At 41.7% G+C, this 17,113-nt stretch overlaps 1 pseudogene; it reads right to left on the reverse strand.

Moving 5' to 3' along the window:
- LOC100847963 (cytochrome P450 2C42-like) overlaps positions 1-16,877 on the reverse strand; it is a 36,861-nt pseudogene extending 19,984 nt beyond the window's left edge.
- Between the last annotated feature and the right edge of the window lie 236 nt (positions 16,878-17,113).

A 17,113-nucleotide genomic window follows, 5' to 3' on the forward strand; every position in this document is an offset into this window, starting at 1 on the left:
CAGTCACATCCACAACTGGGTTTTGTTTTTGCTTTGGCTCCATCCCTTCATCCTTTCTGGAGTTATTTCTCCACTAATCTTCTATATTGGGCACCTACTGACCTGGGGAGTTCCTCTTTCAGTATCCTATCATTTTGCCTTTTCATACAGTTCATGGGGTTCTCAAGGCAAGAATATTGAAGTGGTTTGCCATTCCCTTCTCCAGTGGACCACATTCTGTCAGACCTCTCCACCATGACCCTCCTGTCTTTGGTGGCCCCACACGGCATGGCTTAGTTTCATTGAGTTAGACAAGGCTGTGGTCCGTGTGATCAGATTGGCTAGTTTTCTGTGTTTATGGTTTCAGTGTGTCTGCCCTTTGATGCCCTCTCTCAACACCTACCATCTTAATTGGGTTTCTCTTACCTTGGACGTTGGGCATCTCTTCACAGCTGCTCCAGCAAAGCGCAGCCACTGCTCCTTACCTTGGACGAGGTCACCCCTCCTGACCTGGAATGTGGAGTGGCTCCTCTCAGCCCTCCTGTGCCCGCACAGCAGCCGGCTCCTTGGACGTGGGGTTGCTCCTCTTGGCCGCTGCCCTGACCTTGGACATACAGTCTTCATCAAATAAAAATAGCAATTGTTAGAAGAGTATAAAATCTTATTTCCAGAGTTACCACATGACAATATATAAAACACTTAAGTATGGTCCATTGACAGCTGAAAAAAAAAAAAAATGACACAAGCCACTGCTGAGGAAGCCCAGACACTGAACTTACTAGATAAAACCTATAAGATACATGTTTTAGATATGCTAAGAGAGATGAATGAAACCATATAAAGAACTAAAGAATATCAGAGAAGTATAAGAACAATTGGGAATATCAATAATCAGAGGAGCATTATAATAAAGAACCAAATAGAAATTCAGGAACTAGAAAGTACAATACTTGATATTTTAAAAAAATTTCCAGAAAATTTCTGGTATTGTACTTTTTACAATAAAAAGTAGTACACTGAAGTAAATCATACACTACATCTAACCATTTTAAACTGCCATTTTAAACTATGCGTATAAATAACCCATTTATAATGGAATATTATATAGTCATAAAAAGGAAGGAAATTCTGCCGTTTATGATAACACAGATGTGCCTTGAAGGCATTATGCTTCGTAGAGTAAATCAGGAAGAGAAAATGAAATACCATATGATCTTACCCATACATGAACTATAAAATAAAATCCTGAAACTCATAAATAAATGCAGAGAAAACATTGATGACTCCCAGACACTGCAAGTGGTCAAAATGAATGAACCTGGTCAAAAGGTACAAATTTCCTATTATAAAATATAAATAAATCCTGTGTATGCATGTTGAGTTGCTTCAGTTTTTTTTTTTTTTAAATTAATGTACTTATTTTAATTGGAGGCTAATTACTTTACAATATTGTAGTGGTTTTTGCCATACATTGACATGAATCAGTCATGGGTATACATGTGTTCCCCATCTTGAACTCTCCTCCCTCCTCTCTCCTCATCCCATCCCTCAGGGTCATCCCAGTGCACCAGCCCTGAGCACCCTGTCTCATGCCTTGAACCTGGGCTGGCAATCTGTTTCACATATGATAATATACATATTTAAATCCTATTCTCTCAAATCATCCCACCCTTGCCTTCTCCCACAGAGTCCAAAAGACTCTTCTTTACACTGTGTCTCTCATGCTGTCTCGCATATAGGGTCATTGTTAGCATTGTTCTAAATTCCATATATATGCATTAATATACTATATTGATGTTTTTCTTTCTGACTTACTTCCCTCTGTATAATAGGTTTCAGTTTCATCCACCTCATTAGACCTGATTCAAATGCCTTCTTTTAATAGCTGAGTAATACTCCATTGTGTATATGTACCACAGCTTTGTTATCCATTCACTTGCCAATGGACATCTAGGCTGCTTCCATGTCCTGGCTATTAAAAACAGTGCTGTGATGAACATTGGGGTACACGTGTCTCTTTCAATTCTGGTTTCCTCAGTGTGTATGCCCAGCAGTGGGATTTCTGGGTCACATAGCAGTTCTATTTCCAGTTTTTTTGTGGAATCTCCACACTGTTCTCCATAGTGGCTGTACTAGTTTGCATTCCCACCAACAGTGTAAGAAGGTTCCATTTTCTCCACATCCTCTCCAGCATTTACTGTTTGTAGGCTTTTTGATAGCAGCCATTATGACCAGCGTGAGATGGTACCTCATTGTGGTTTTGATTTGCATTTCTCTGATAATGAGTGATGTTGAGCATCTTTTCATGTGTTTGTTAGCCATCTGTATGTCTTCTTTGGAGAAATGTTTGTTTAGTTCTTTGGCCTATTTTTTGATTGGGTCATTTATTTTTCTGGAATTCAGCTGCAGGACTTCCTTGTATATTTTTGAGATTAATCCCTTGTCATTTGCTTTGTTTGCTATTATTTTCTCCCATTCTGAAGGCTGTCTTTTCACTTTGCTTATACTTTCCTTCGTTGTGCAAAAGCTTTTAAGTTTAATTAGGTCCCATTTGTTTATTTTTGCTTTTATTTCCAATATTCTGGGAAGTGGGTCATAGAGGATCCTGCTTGTGATTTATGTCAGAGAGTGTTTTGCCTATGTTTTCCTCTAGGTGTTTTATAGTTTCTGGTTTTACATTTAGATCTTTAATCCATTTTGAGTTTATTTTTGTGTGTGGTGTTAAAAAGTGTTCTAGTTGCATTCTTTTATAAGTGGTTGATCAGTTTTCCCAGCACCACTTGTTAAAGAGATTTTCTTTTCTCCATTATATATTCTTGCCTCCTTTGTCAAAGATAAGGTGTCCATAGGTGCATGGATTTATCTCTTATTATTTTATTTTGTTCCATTGATCTATATTTCTGTCTTTGTGCCAGTACCATGCTGTCTTGATGACTGTAGCTTTGTAGTATAGTCTGAAGTCAGGCAGGTTGATTCCTCCAGTTCCATTCTTCTTTCTTAAGATTGCTTTGGCTATTCGAGGTTTTTTTGTATTTCCATACAAATTGTGAAATTATTTGTTCTAGTTCTCTGAAAAATACCTTTGGTAGCTTGATAGGGATTGCATCAAATGTATAGATTGCTTGGGGTAGCATACTCATTTTCATTATATTGATTCTTCCACTCCATGAACACAGTATATTTCTCCATCTATTTGCGTCATCTTTGATTTCTTTCATTAGTGCTTTATAGTTTTGTATATATAGGTCTTTAGTTTCTTTAGGTAGATATATTCCTAAGTATTTTATTCTTTTCATTGCAATGGTGAATGGAATTGTTTCCTTAAGTTCTCTTTCTGTTTTCTCATTTTTGGTGTATAGGAATGCAAGGGATTTCTGTGTGTTAAGTTTATATCCTGCAATTTTACTATCTTCATTGATTAGCTCTAGTAATTTTTTGGTGGCATATTTAGGGTTTTCTATGTAGAGGATCATGTCATCTGCAAACAGTGAGCATTTTACTTCTTCTTTTCCAATCTAGATTCCTTTTATTTCTTTTTCTGCTCTGATTCCTGTGGCCAAAACTATGTTGAAGAGTAGTGTTGAGAGTGGGAACCCTTGTCCTTTTCCTGACTTTAGGGCTTCGAAGTGCTTTCAATTTTTCACCATTGAGGATAATGTTTGCTGTGGGTTTGTCATATATAGCTTTTATTATGTTGAGGTATGTTCCTTCTCTTCCTGCTTTCTGGAGAGTTTCTATCATAAATGGATGTTGAATTTTCTCAAAGGCTTTCTCTGCATCTATTGATATAATCATATGGTTTTTATCTTTCAAATTTTAATGTGGTGTATCACATTGATTGATTTGTGGATATTGAAGAATCCTTGTATTCACGGGATAAAGCTCACTTGGTCATGATGTATGATCTTTTCAATATGTTGTTCAATTTTGTTTGCTAGAATTTTGCTAAGGATTTTTCCACCTGAGTTCATCAGTGATATTGGCCTGTAGTTTTCTTTTTTTGTGGCATCTTTGTCAGGTTTTGGTATTAGGGTGATGGTGGCCTCATAGAATGAGTTTGGAAGTTTACCTTCTTCTGCAATTTTCTGGAAGTGTTTGAGTAGGATTGGTGTCAGCTCTTCTCTAAATTTTTGGTAGAATTCTTCTGTGAAGCCATCTGGTCCTGGGCTTTTGTTTGCTGGAAGACTGTTGATTACAATTTCAATTTCCATGCTTGTGATGGATCTGTTAAGATTTTCTATTTCTTCCTGGTTCAGTTTTGTAAAGTTATACTTTTCTAAGATTTTGTCCATTTCTTCCAAGTTGTCCATTTTATTGGCATATGGTTGCTGATAGTAGTGTTTTATGATCCTTTGTATTTCTGTGTTGTCTGTTGCGATTTCTCCGTTTTCATTTCTAATTTTGTTGATTTGATTCTTCTCCCTTTTTTTCTTGATGAGTCTGGCTAATGGATTGTCAATTTTATTTATCTTTTCAAAGAACCACCTTTTAGCTTTGTTGATTTTTGCTATGGTCTCATTTTTTCTTTTGCATTTATTTCTGTCCTAATTTTTATGATTTATTTCCTTCTACTAACCTTGGAGTTCTTCATTTCTTCCTTTTCTAGTTGCTTTAGTTGTAGAATTAGGTTATTTATTTGACTTTTTTATTGTTTCTTGAGGTAAGCGTGTATTGAGTGAACCTTCGATATAGGACAGAAATAGTATGGACCTAACAGAAGCAGAAGATATTAAGAAGAGATGGCAAGAATACACAGAAGAACTGTACAAAAAAGATCTTCACGACCCAGATAATCACGATGGTGTGATCACTCATCTAGAGCCAGACATCCTGGAATGTGAAGTCACGTGGGCCTTAGAAAGCATCACTACAAACAAAGCTAGTGGAGGTGATGGAATTCCAGTGGAGCTATTCCAAATCCTGAAAGATGATGCTGTGAAAGTGCTGCACTCAATATGCCAGCACATTTGGAAAACTCAGCAGTGGTCACAGGACTGGAAAAGGTCAGTTTTCATTCCAATCCCAAAGAAAGGCAATGCTAAGGAATGCTCAAACTACCGCACAATTGCACTCATCTCACAGGCTAGTAAAGTAATGCTCAAAATTCTCCAAGCCAGGCTTCAGCAATATGTGAACCGTGAACTTCCAGATGTTCAAGCTAGTTTTAGAAAAGGCAGAGGAACCAGAGATCAAATTGCCAACATCCGCTGGATCATCAAAAAAGCAAGAGAGTTCCAGAAAAACATCTATTTCTGCTTTATTGACTATGCAAAAGCCTTTGACTGTGTGGATCACAGTAAATTGTGGAAAATTCTGAAAGAGATGGGAATACCAGACCACCTGACCTGCCTCTTGAGAAATTTTTATGCAGGTCAGGAAGCAACAGTTAGAACTGGACATGGAACAATAGACTGGTTCCAAATCGGAAAAGGAGTTCGTCAAGGCTGTATATTGTCACCCTGCTTATTTAACTTATATGCAGAGTACATCATGAGAAACGCTGGGCTGGAAGAAGCACAAGCTGGACTCAAGACTGCCGGGAGAAATATCAATAACCTCAGATATGCAGATGACACCACCCTTATGGCAGAAAGTGAAGAGGAACTCAAAAGCCTCTTGATGAAAGTGAAAGTGGAGAGTGAAAAAGTTGGCTTAAAACTCAACATTCAGAAAACGAAGATCATGGCATCCAGTCCCATCACTTCATGGGAAATAGATGGGGAAACAGTGTCAGACTTTATTTTTCTGGGCTCCAGAATCACTACAGATGGTGACTGCAGCCATAAAATTAAAAGACGCTTACTCCTTGGAAGGTAAGTTATGACCAACCTAGATAGCATATTGAAAAGCAGAGACATTACTTTGCCAACAAAGGTTCGTCTAGTCAGGGCTATGGTTTTTCCTATGGTCATGTATGAATGTGAGAGTTGGACTGTGAAGAAGGCTGAGAACCGAAGAACTGATGCTTTTGAACTGTGGTGTTGGAGAAGATTCTTGAGAGTCCCTTGGACTGCAAGGAGATCCAACCAGTCCATTCTGAAGGAGATCAGCCCTGGGGTTTCTTTGCAAGGAATGATGCTAAAGCTGAAACTCCAGTACTTTGGCCACCTCATGCGAAGAGTTGACTCATTGGAAAAGACCCTGACGCTGGGAGGTATGGGGGACAGGAGGAGAAGGGGACGACAGAGGATGAGATGGCTGGATGGCATCACTGACTCGATGGACGTGCGTCTGAGTGAACTCCGAGAGTTGGTGGTGGATAGGGAGGCTTGGCGTGCTGCGATTCACGGGGTCGCAAGAGTCAGACACGACTGAGTGACTGATCTGATCTGATCTGATCCCCTTAGCACTGTTTTTACTGAATCCCTTAGGTTTGGGGTTGCTGTGTTTTCATTTTCATTCATTTCTATGTATATTTTGATTTCTTCTGTGATTTGTTGGTTATCCAGAAGTGCATTGTTAAGCCTCCATATGTTTGTATTTTTAATAGTTTCTTTTCCTGTAGTTGACATCTTATCTTACCGCATTGTGATCAGAAAAGATGCTTGGAATGATTTGATTTTTTTTTTTTTTTTTAATTTACCAAGGCTAATTTTATGGCTCAGGATGTGATCTATCCTGGAGACGGTTCCATGTGCACTTGAGAAAATGGTGAAATTCATTGTTTTAGGGTGAAATGTCCTATACATATCAGTTAGTTCTAACTGGTCCATTGTATCATTTAAAGTTTGTGTTTCCTTGCTAATTTTCTGTTTAGTTGATCTATCCATAGGTGTGAGTGGAGTAGTAAAGTCTCCCACTATTATTGTGTTACTGTTAATTTCCCCTTTCGTACCTGTTACCATTTGCTTACATATTGTGGTGCTCCTATGTTGGGTGCATATATATTTATAATTGTTATATCTTTTTCTTTGATTGATCTTTTAATCATTATGTAGTGTCCTTCTTTGTCTCTTTTCACAGCCTTTGTTTTAAAGTCCATTTTATCTGTATGACTATTGCTACTCCTGCTTTATTTTGGTCTCCATTTGCATGAAATATCTTTTTCCAGCTCTTCACTTTCAGTCAGTATGTATCCCTTGTTTTGAAGTGGGCCTCTTGTATACAGCATATATAGGGGTCTTGTTTTTGTACCCAATCAGCCAGTCTTTGTCTTTTGGTTGAGACATTCAACCCATTTACATTTAAGGTAATTATTGATAAGTATGATCCCACTGGTCATAGCAAACACCCTCTTCCAACAACACAAGAGAAGACTCTACACAAGGACATCACCAGATGGTCAACACTGATATCAGAATGATTATATTCTTTGCTGCCAAAGATGAAGAAGCTCTATACAGTCAGCAAAAACAAGACTGGGAGCTGACTGTGGCTCAGATCATGAACTCCTTATTGCCAAATTCAGACTTAAATTGAAGAAAGTAGGGAAAATACTAGACCATTCAGGTATGACCTAAATCAAATCCCTTATGATTATACAGTGGAAGTGAGAAATACATTTAAGGGACTAGATCTGATAGACAGAGTGCCTGATGAACTATGGACGGAGGTTCATGACACTGTACAGGAGACAGGGATCAAGACCACCCCAATGGAAAATAAATGCAAAAAAGCAAAATGGCTGTCTGAGGAGGCATTACAAATAGCTGTGAAAAGAAGAGAAGTGAAAAGCAAAGGAGAAATGGAAAGATACTCCCATTTGAATGCAGAGTTCCAAAGAATAGCAAGGAGACATAAGAAAGCCTTCCTTGGCGATCAGTGCAGAGACATAGAGGAAAACAACAGAAGGGGAAAGACTAGAGATCTCTTCAAGAAAATTAGAGATACCAAGGGAACATTTCATGCAAAGATGGGCTTGATAAAGGACAGAAATGCTATGGACCTAATGGAAGCAGAAGATATTAAGAAGAGGTGGCAAGAATACACAGAAGAACTGTACAAAATAGATCTTCATGACCAAGATAATCACGATGGTGTGATCACTCACCTAGAGCCAGACACCCTGGAGTGTGAACTTAAGTGGGCCTTAGAAAGTGTCAGTATGAACAAAGCTAGTGGAGGTGATGGAATTCCAGTGGAGCTATTTCAAATCCTGAGAGATGATGCTGTGAAAGTGCTGCACTCAATATGCCAGCACATTTGGAAGACTCAGCAGTGGCCACAGGACTGGAAAAGGTCAGTTTGCATTCCAATCCCAAAGAAAGGCAATGCCAAAGAATGCTCAAACTATCACACAACTGCCCTCATCTCACAGGCTAGTAAAGTAATGCTCAAAATTCTCCAAGCCAGGCTTCAGCAATATGTGAACCGTGAACTTCCTGATGTTCAAGCTGGTTTTAGAAAAGGCAGAGGAACCAGAGATCAAATTGCCAACATTTGCTGGATCATCGAAAAAGCAAGAGAGTTCCAGAAAAAACATCTATTTCTGCTTTATTGGCTATGCAAACGCCTTTGACTGTGTGGATCACAAGAAACTGTGGAAAATTCTGAAAGAGATGGGAATACCAGACCACGTGACCTGGTTCTTGAGAAACCTATATGCAGGTCAGGAAGCAACAGTTAGAACTGGACATGGAACAACAGACTGGTTCCAAATAGGAAAAGGAGTACATCAAGGCTGTATATTGTCACCCTGCTTATTTAACTTATATGCAGAGTACATCATGAGAAATGCTGGGCTGGAAGAAGCACAAGCTGGACTCAAGATTGCCAGGAGAAATATCAATAACCTCAGATATGCAGATGACACCACCCTTATGGCAGAAAGTGAAGAGGAACTCAAAAGCCTCTTGATGAAAGTGAAAGAGGAGAGTGAAAATGTCTTAAAGCTCAACATTCAGAAAATGAAGATCATGGCATCTGGTCCCATAACTTCATGGGAAATGAATGGGGTAACAGTGTCAGACTTTATTTTTGGGGGCTCCAAAATCACTGCAGATGGTGACTGCAGCCATGAAATTAAAAGACGCTTACTCCTTGGAAGGAAGGTTATGACCAACCTAGACAGCATATTGAAAAGGAGAAACGTTACTTTGCTAAGAAAGGTCAGTCTAGTGAAGGCTATGGTTTTTCCTGTGATCATGTATGGATGTGAGAGTTGGACTGTGAAGAAAGCTAGGCCCCAAAGAATTGATGCTTTGTAACTGTGGTGTTGGAGAAGACTCTTGAGAGTCCCTTGGACTGCAAGGAGGTACAACCAGTCTATTCTGAAGAAGATCAGCCCTGGGGTTTCTTTGCAAATAATGATGCTAAAGCTGAAACTCCAGTACTTTGGCCACCCCATGCGAAGAGTTGACTCATTGGAAAAGACTCTGATGTTGGGAGGTATTGGGGGCAGGAGGAGAAGGGGATGACAGAGGATGAGATGGCTGGATGGCATCACTGAATGGATGGACGTGAGTCTGAGTGAACTCCGGGAGTTGGTGATGGACAGGGAGGCCTGGCGTGCTGTGATTCATGGGGTCGCAAAGAGTCCGACACGACTGAGCGACTTAACTGAACTGATGATCCCATTGCCCTCACTTTGTTGTTTGGGGTTCGAGTTTATACACCTTTTCTCTGTTTCCTGTCTAGAGAAGATCCTTTAGCATTTGTTGAAGAGCTGGTTTGGTGGTGCTGAATTCTCTCAGCTTTTGCTTGTCTGTAATGCTTTTGATTTCTCCTTCATATTTGAATGAGATCCTTGCTGGGTACAGTAATCTGGGCTGTAGGTTTTTCTCTTTCATCACTTTAAGTACATCTGCTATTCCCTCCTGGTCTGAAGAGTTTCTATTGAAAGATCAGCTGTTATCCTTATGGGAATGCCCTTGTGTGTTATTTGTTGCTTTTCCCTTGTTGCTTTTAATATTTGATCTCCATGTTTGATCTTTGTTAATTTGATTAATATGTGTCTTGGGTTGTTTCACCTTTGATTTATCCTGTTTGGGACTCTCTGGGTTTCTTGGTGTTGTGTGGCCATTTCCTTTCCCATTTTAGGGAAGTTTTCAACTATTATCTCCTCAAGTATTTTTTCATGGCCTTTCTTTTTGTCTTCTTCTTCTGGGACTCCTGATTCGAATGTTTGGGTGTTTGACATTGTCTCAGAGGTCTCTAAGTTTGTCTTCATCTCTTTTAATTCTTTTTTCTTTTTTCCTCTCTGTTTCATTTATTTCCACCATTCTATCTTGCGCCTCACTTATCCTATCTTCTGCCTCAGTTATTCTACTGTTGGTTCTCTCCAGAGTGCTTTTGATCTCAGTTATTGCATTATTCATTATTGATTGACTCTTTTTTATGTCTTCTAGTTCCTTGCTAAACATTTCTTGCATCTTCTCAATCCTTGTCTCCAGACTATTTACTTGTAACTCCATTTTGTTTTCAAGATTTTGGATCATTTTTACTATCATTATTCTGAATTCTTTTCCAGGTAGACTCCCTATCTCCTCCTCTTTTGTTTGGCTTAGTGGGCATTTATCATGTTCCTTTACCTGCTGAATATTTCTCTGCTTTTTCATCTTGTTTAGATTGCTGTGTTTGGGGTGGCCTTTCTGTATGCTGGAAGTTTGTGGTTGCTCTTTATTGTGGAAGTTGCTCCCTGTGGACGTGGTTGGACGAGTGGCTTTTCAGGGTTTCCTGGTTAGGGAAGTTTGCATCAGTGTTATGGTGGGCAGAGCTGGATCTCTTCTCTCTGGAGTGCAATGAAGTGCCCAGTAGTGAGTTCTGAGGTGTCTATGGGTTTGGTGTGACTTTTGGCCACCTGTATTTTAATGCTCTGGGTTATGTTCCTGCATTGCTGGGGAATTAGTTTGGTATGTCTTGCTCTAGAACTTGTTGGCTCTTGGGTGGAGCTTGATTTCATTGTAGGTATGGAGCCTTTTGGAGAAGGTGGTGTCACCCCACTCCAGTACTCTTGCCTGGAAAATCCCATGGACAGAGGAGCCTGGTGGGCTGCAGTCCATGGGGTCGCTAAGAGTCGGAGATGACTGAGCGACTTCACTTTCACTTTTCACTTCCATGCATTGGAGAAGGAAATGGCAACCCACTCCAGTGTTCTTGCCTGGAGAATCCCAGGGACGGAGGAGCCTGGTGGGCTGCCGTCTATGGGGTCGCACAGAGTCAGACACGACTGAATCGACTTAGCAGAAGTAGCAGCAGCATGGAGCCTTTTGGAAGGGCTCCTATCGATTAATGTTCCCTGGAGTCAGGAGTTTTCTGGTGTTCCCAAGTTTTGTGTTTAAGCCTCCTGCCTCTAGCTTTCAGTCTTATTCTTACAGTAACCTCAAGACTTCTCCATCCATATAGCACAGATTATAAAACATCTCGGTTAATGATGAAAAGATTCTCTATAGTGAGGGACACCCAGAAAATTTCACAGAGTTACATGGAGAAGAAAAGAGGGAGGAGGGAGATAGACGTGACCAGAAGGAGAAGAGGGGGAGTCTTCTCTTCTAGATTGCTAGGGAGCAATCTAGCCAGTAATCAATTCCCTATGTGCTCTCCACAGTCTGGAACACTCACAGAGGTTCACGGAGTTACATAGAGACTAGAAAAGCGAGGAGGTAGATAGTGGTGACCAGAAGGAGAAGACTGGTAGTCAAAAGGGGAGAGACCAATCTAGCCAGTAATCAGTTCCCTAAGTATTCTCCACAGCCCCAAACACCCAGAGAGATTCACAGAGTTAAGTAGAGAAGAGAAGTGGGAGGAAGGAGATAGAGGTGACCTGGGAGAAAAAGTAGAGTCAAAAGGGGAGAGGGCAATCAAGCCAGTAATCACACCCTTAAGTAAAAATGGGTACTGAAGATTAGATTTTTAAAGGTACAAAATTGATAACAAATACCCAAAAGCAAAGATTAAAAATCTGTAGTAGAGGTTAGACTCTCAAAAGTACAATATTAAAAATACAAAACAAAATCAATCACAAAAATTATTATATATAAATGTGAAACTTGCTTTAAAAATAGGGTCTTTTTTTTTTTTTTGCAAGGTAATAGTAAGTTATAAAGATGAAAATTAAAGGAACAAAAAAGAACCTAAAAATAAAAAAATTAAAAAATGATAACAAAACATACCTGTGAATTTCTCTGGGGCTGTTGAGGGCAGTATGAGGTCAGTTCAGTTTCAGATGGCTCCTTGTTCCAGCTTATATTTCTTCTCAAGGTCTATAGGCCCCTTCCAATGCTTGCTGCTGCTGCTAAGTTGCTTCAGTCATGTCCAACTCTGTGCGACCCTATAGATGGCAGCCCACAGACTCTGCTGCTCCTGGGATTCTCCAGGCAAGAACACTGGAGTGGGTTGCCATTTCCTTCTCCAATGCATGAAAGTGAAAAGTGAAAGTGAAGTCGCTGAGTCGTGTCCGACTCCTAGCAACCCCATGGACTGCAGCCCACCAGGCTCCTCCGTCCATGGAATTTTCCAGGCAAGAGTACTGGAGTGGGGTGCCATCGCCTTCTCCCGCTTCCAATGCTTAGTCAATGCTGACTACACTGCTTTAATCTGTTGCACCTGTCACTTCCAGAGCGGTTCCCTCTTTATTTTGGCTTTCTCTGTTTGCCGGTCTCTACAGTGCACAATTTCCGCTCTGACACAAGGGGGCGCAGAGGTCACTTATTTAGCCTCACTTGTTCAGTTGTGATGTGGGGAGGGAGGAACACTGCAAACAAATACCACTGGCATGTGTGGGCAGTGCTTGCAGTGTATGAACCACACTAGGTTTGCCCAGCTCTCGGGGTGTGTGCTTTCTTGGTCTACACTGCTCAGGCTCCAGGTTGCTCTGCAGGGGAACTATCCAAAGCGGGCCCTGGGATTCATGCACTTCCCTGGTCTAAGCTGCTCAGGTCCAGGTTCTTGGGTACTCCACAGGACACAGACTTGGTTGGGCCTGCGTTTTGTGCCCTTCCCAGATCCGAGCCGCTCAGGTGACCTTTGCTTGGCAAACACACTGTCCCAAGTGGGCTGTGCATCTTAATCACCTCCCTAGTCCCGGCCACTTGGTATCCTGGGTGCACCGCAAGGGCACCGTCCCAGGTGTCCTGTGTGTCTCCTCTGGTGAGCTGATCTCAGGGTGCGACCCTCCTGGCAGGTGTCAACCATCCAGGATCCCAGTAAGACTTGGTTAGCGACTGGGAGCCTGCTCACAGTTTGGTGGCTCACAGTTGGGCGTCTCTGGGGCTGAGATTGCCCCTCGCCTTCTGGCTCTGGCTGGCTCTGGCTGTTGCTGGTGGGGGGATGGGCTGATCCATAGCCCACTAGCTCTCCTTTGGTATTCACTCAAGTCCTTTGTTCTGTGAGCAGGCCAGGCTGTGTGTGCCTTAGGTTAGAGCTTTTCGTGGTAAGTTCTCTCTCTGTCTTTTTCCCTCTCTCTGGCTATTCCGTGAGTTTGGGTTGCTATCTCACGTTAGCTCCCTCAGATTGTCCTCAGGGCATTCAGGCCCAGTTTTACCCTAAGCATGCAACCCTCGCCTTCCTGTTCAGCCTCGCTTGCTGGTGGTGGATGTGAGTGTCTGGGCTACTTTTCTGCTGGGAGTTGTGGTTAGGCATGTATTCTGTGGGTTTTTTTTTTTTCCTCCTGGTTATGTTGCCCTCTAAGATTTCAAAACTCCCCACAGACCCGCTGGTGAGAGGGTTTCCTGGTGTTTGCAAACTTCTCCTCCTTCACGACTCCCTCCCCAGGATGGGTCTCTGTCCCTAATTCTTTTGTCTATCTTTTTGTCTTTTATATTTCGTCCTACCTTCTTTCAAAGAGAATGGGCTGCCTTTCTGGATGCCTGGTGTCCTCTGCCAGCGTTCAGAAGTTGTTTTGTGGAATTTGCTCAGCATTCAGATGCTCTTTTGATGAATTTGTGGAGGAGAAAGTGGTCTCCCTGTCCTATTCCTCTGCCATCTTAGGACCCTCCCAATCCCCTCATTTTAGGAGTTTTATGGTCATATTTATATCTTTAATCCATTTTGAGTTTATTCTTGTATGTTTTCTCATGATATAATGGAAGGTAACATAACAACTTTTTTGTTATTTTTAATTGATTTAATAGAATAGTCTATTTGAAAATATAGCAATAATGTATTTTGTGAAATTATCTTAGGAAAAGTGAGATAAATGAAAAAAATGATACAAGTAAGGGGAGAGAAGTCTTAGACATATTCTGTTACAAGGTGTTTGTACTTGCTATAAAACATTATTAAATTATTTTAAAGTGGACTTGGACATGGCCTGTAGCCTGCCTGGCTCCTCTGTCCATGAGATTCTCTGGGCAAGACTATTGGAGTGGGTTGCCATGCCCTCCTCCAGGGGATCTTCCTGATCCAGGGATCAAACCCACATCCCTTAAGTCTCCTGCATTAGCACATGGGTTCTTTACCACTGGACCACTAGGGGAGCCCTAGGGAAACAATCAGAAAAGAAGTAACAAAGCAGGTATGCTGCTACTATGGAATGAAGTTCGTGATATTGTACAGGAGACAGGGATCAAGGTCATTCCCATAGAAAAGAAATGCAAAAAAGCAAAATGGCTGTCTGGGGAGGCCTTACAAATAGTTGTGAAAAGAAGAGAAGCGAAAAGCAAAGGAGAAAAGGGAAGATATAAACATCTGAATGCAGAGTTCCAAAGAATAGCAAGAAGAGATAAGAAAGCCTTCTTCAGTGATCAATGCAAAGAAATAGAGGAAAACAACAGAATGGGAAAGACTAGGGATCTCTTCAAGAAAATCAGAGATACCAAAGGAACATTTCATGCAAAGATGAGCTCGATAAAGGACAGAAATGGTATGGATCCAACAGAAGCAGAAGATATTAAGAAGAGATGGCAAGAATACACAGAAGAACTGTACAAAAAAGATCTTCACGACCCAGATAATCATGATGGTGTGAGCACTGACCTAGAGCCAGACATCCTGGAATGTGAAGTCAAGTGGGCCTTAGAAAGCATCACTACGAACAAAGCTAGTGGAGGTGATGGAATTCCAGTGGAGCTATTCCAAATCCTGAAAGATGATGCTGTGAAAGTGCTGCACTCAATATGCCAGCAAATTTGGAAAACTCAGCAGTGGTCACAGGGCTGGAAAAGGTCAGTTTTCATTCCAATCTCAAAGAAAGGCAATGCCAAAGAATGCTCAAACTACTGCACAATTGCACTCATCTCACAGGCTAGTAAAGTAATGCTCAAAATTCTCCAAGCCAGGCTTCAGCCAGGCTTCATGTGAACCGTGAACTTCCTGATGTTCAAGCTGGTTTTAGAAAAGGCAGAGGAACCAGAGATCAAGTTGCCAACATCCGCTGGATCATCGAAAAAGCAAGAGAGTTCCAGAAAAACATCTATTTCTGCTTTATTGACTATGCAAAAGCCTTTGACTGTGTGGATCACAGTAAACTGTGGAAAATTCTGAAAGAGATGGGAATACCAGACCACCTGATCTGTCTCTTGAGAAATTTGTATGCAGGTCAGGAAGCAACAGTTAGAACTGGACATGGAACAATAGACTGGTTCCAAATCGGAAAAGGAGTTCGTCAAGGCTGTATATTGTCACCCTGCTTATTTAACTTATATGCAGAGTACATCATGAGAAACGCTGGGCTGGAAGAAGCACAAGCTGGACTCAAGATTGCCGGGGGAAATATCAATAACCTCAGATATGCAGATGACACCACCCTTATGGCAGAAAGTGAAGAGGAACTCAAAAGCCTCTTGATGAAAGTGAAAGTGGAGAGTGAAAAAGTTGGCTTAAAGCTCAACATTCAGAAAACGAAGATCATGGCATCCGGTCCCACCACTTCACGGGAAATAGATGGGGAAACAGTGGAAACAGTGTCAGACTTTATTTTTCTGGGCTCCAGAATCACTACAGATGGTGACTGCAGCCATGAAATTAAAAGACGCTTACTCCTTGGAAGGAAAGTTATGACCAACCTAGATAGCATATTCCAAAGCAGAGACATTACTTTGCCAACAAAGGTTTGTCTAGTCAAGGCTATGGTTTTTCCTGTGGTCATGTATGAATGTGAGAGTTGGACCGTGAAGAAGGCTGAGCGCCGAAGAATTGATGCTTTTGAACTGTGATGTTGGAGAAGACTCTTGAGAGTCCCTTGGACTGCAAGGAGATACAACCAGTCCATTCTGAAGAAGATCAGCCCTGGGGTTTCTTTGCAAATAATGATGCTAAAGCTGAAACTCCAGTACTTTGGCCACCCCATGCGAAGAGTTGACTCATTGGAAAAGACTCTGATGTTGGGAGGTATTGGGGGCAGGAGGAGAAGGGGATGACAGAGGATGAGATGGCTGGATGGCATCACTGACTCAATGGACATGAGTCTGAGTGAACTCCGGGAGTTGGTGATGAACAGGGAGGCCTGGCATGCTGCGATTTATGGGGTCGCAAAGAGTCAGACACGACTGAGCGACTGATCTGATCTGACGCTGCTACTGCTAAGTCACTTTAGTCGTGTCCAACTCTGTGCGACCCCATAGACGGCAGCCCACTAGTCCTCCCCATCCCTGGGATTCTCCAGGCAAGAACACTGGAGTGGGTTGCCATTTCCTTCTCCAATGTATGAAAGTGAAAAGTGAAAGTGAAGTGGCTCAGTCGTGTCCGACTCTTATCGACCCCATGGACTGCAGCCTACCAGGCTCCTCCGCCCATGGGATTTTCCAGACAAGAGTACTGGAGTGGGGTGCCATTGCCTTCTCCAAAAGCAAGTATAAGTAATCAGAAAAGACAGAGGATGAGAGATGTCATCATCATGTTGACTTAAAATGTTCCTCCTTTCTCTCCTCACTTTAACAACAATCATTTAAAGAGCTATCCATGAATAATGTGCATCAGTGGGAACTGTGGAGCCACGTGTGCCCCCCAAAATAGACAGACCTCAGTAATGGCTGACAATGCAAAGAAGTCAGTGAAACTGCCCCATTACCTCTTGCTGCCATCAGGGTAAAAACATGGAGAGTGCTGACTTTGGCAGATATCCACAGATGAGAGGGAATTTCTAGAAGTCTAGTGTGTCTGAGGGACAATTCCAGCATAGCATCAGAGCAAGAAGGATTTGAATTTAGATACAGTGAAGAGAGAAGAACTCCATCAAAGACCCCTCCCTTTGCCCCTCTGCCAGAGATTGAGCTGTGTGGTGGCAACGTCCTCTCCCGTGGAGAAGGTGGAAAGCAGT

This window comes from Bos taurus, chromosome 26 (genome assembly GCF_002263795.3).
Source record: "Bos taurus isolate L1 Dominette 01449 registration number 42190680 breed Hereford chromosome 26, ARS-UCD2.0, whole genome shotgun sequence".
Taxonomy (NCBI): Eukaryota; Metazoa; Chordata; class Mammalia; order Artiodactyla; family Bovidae; genus Bos; species Bos taurus.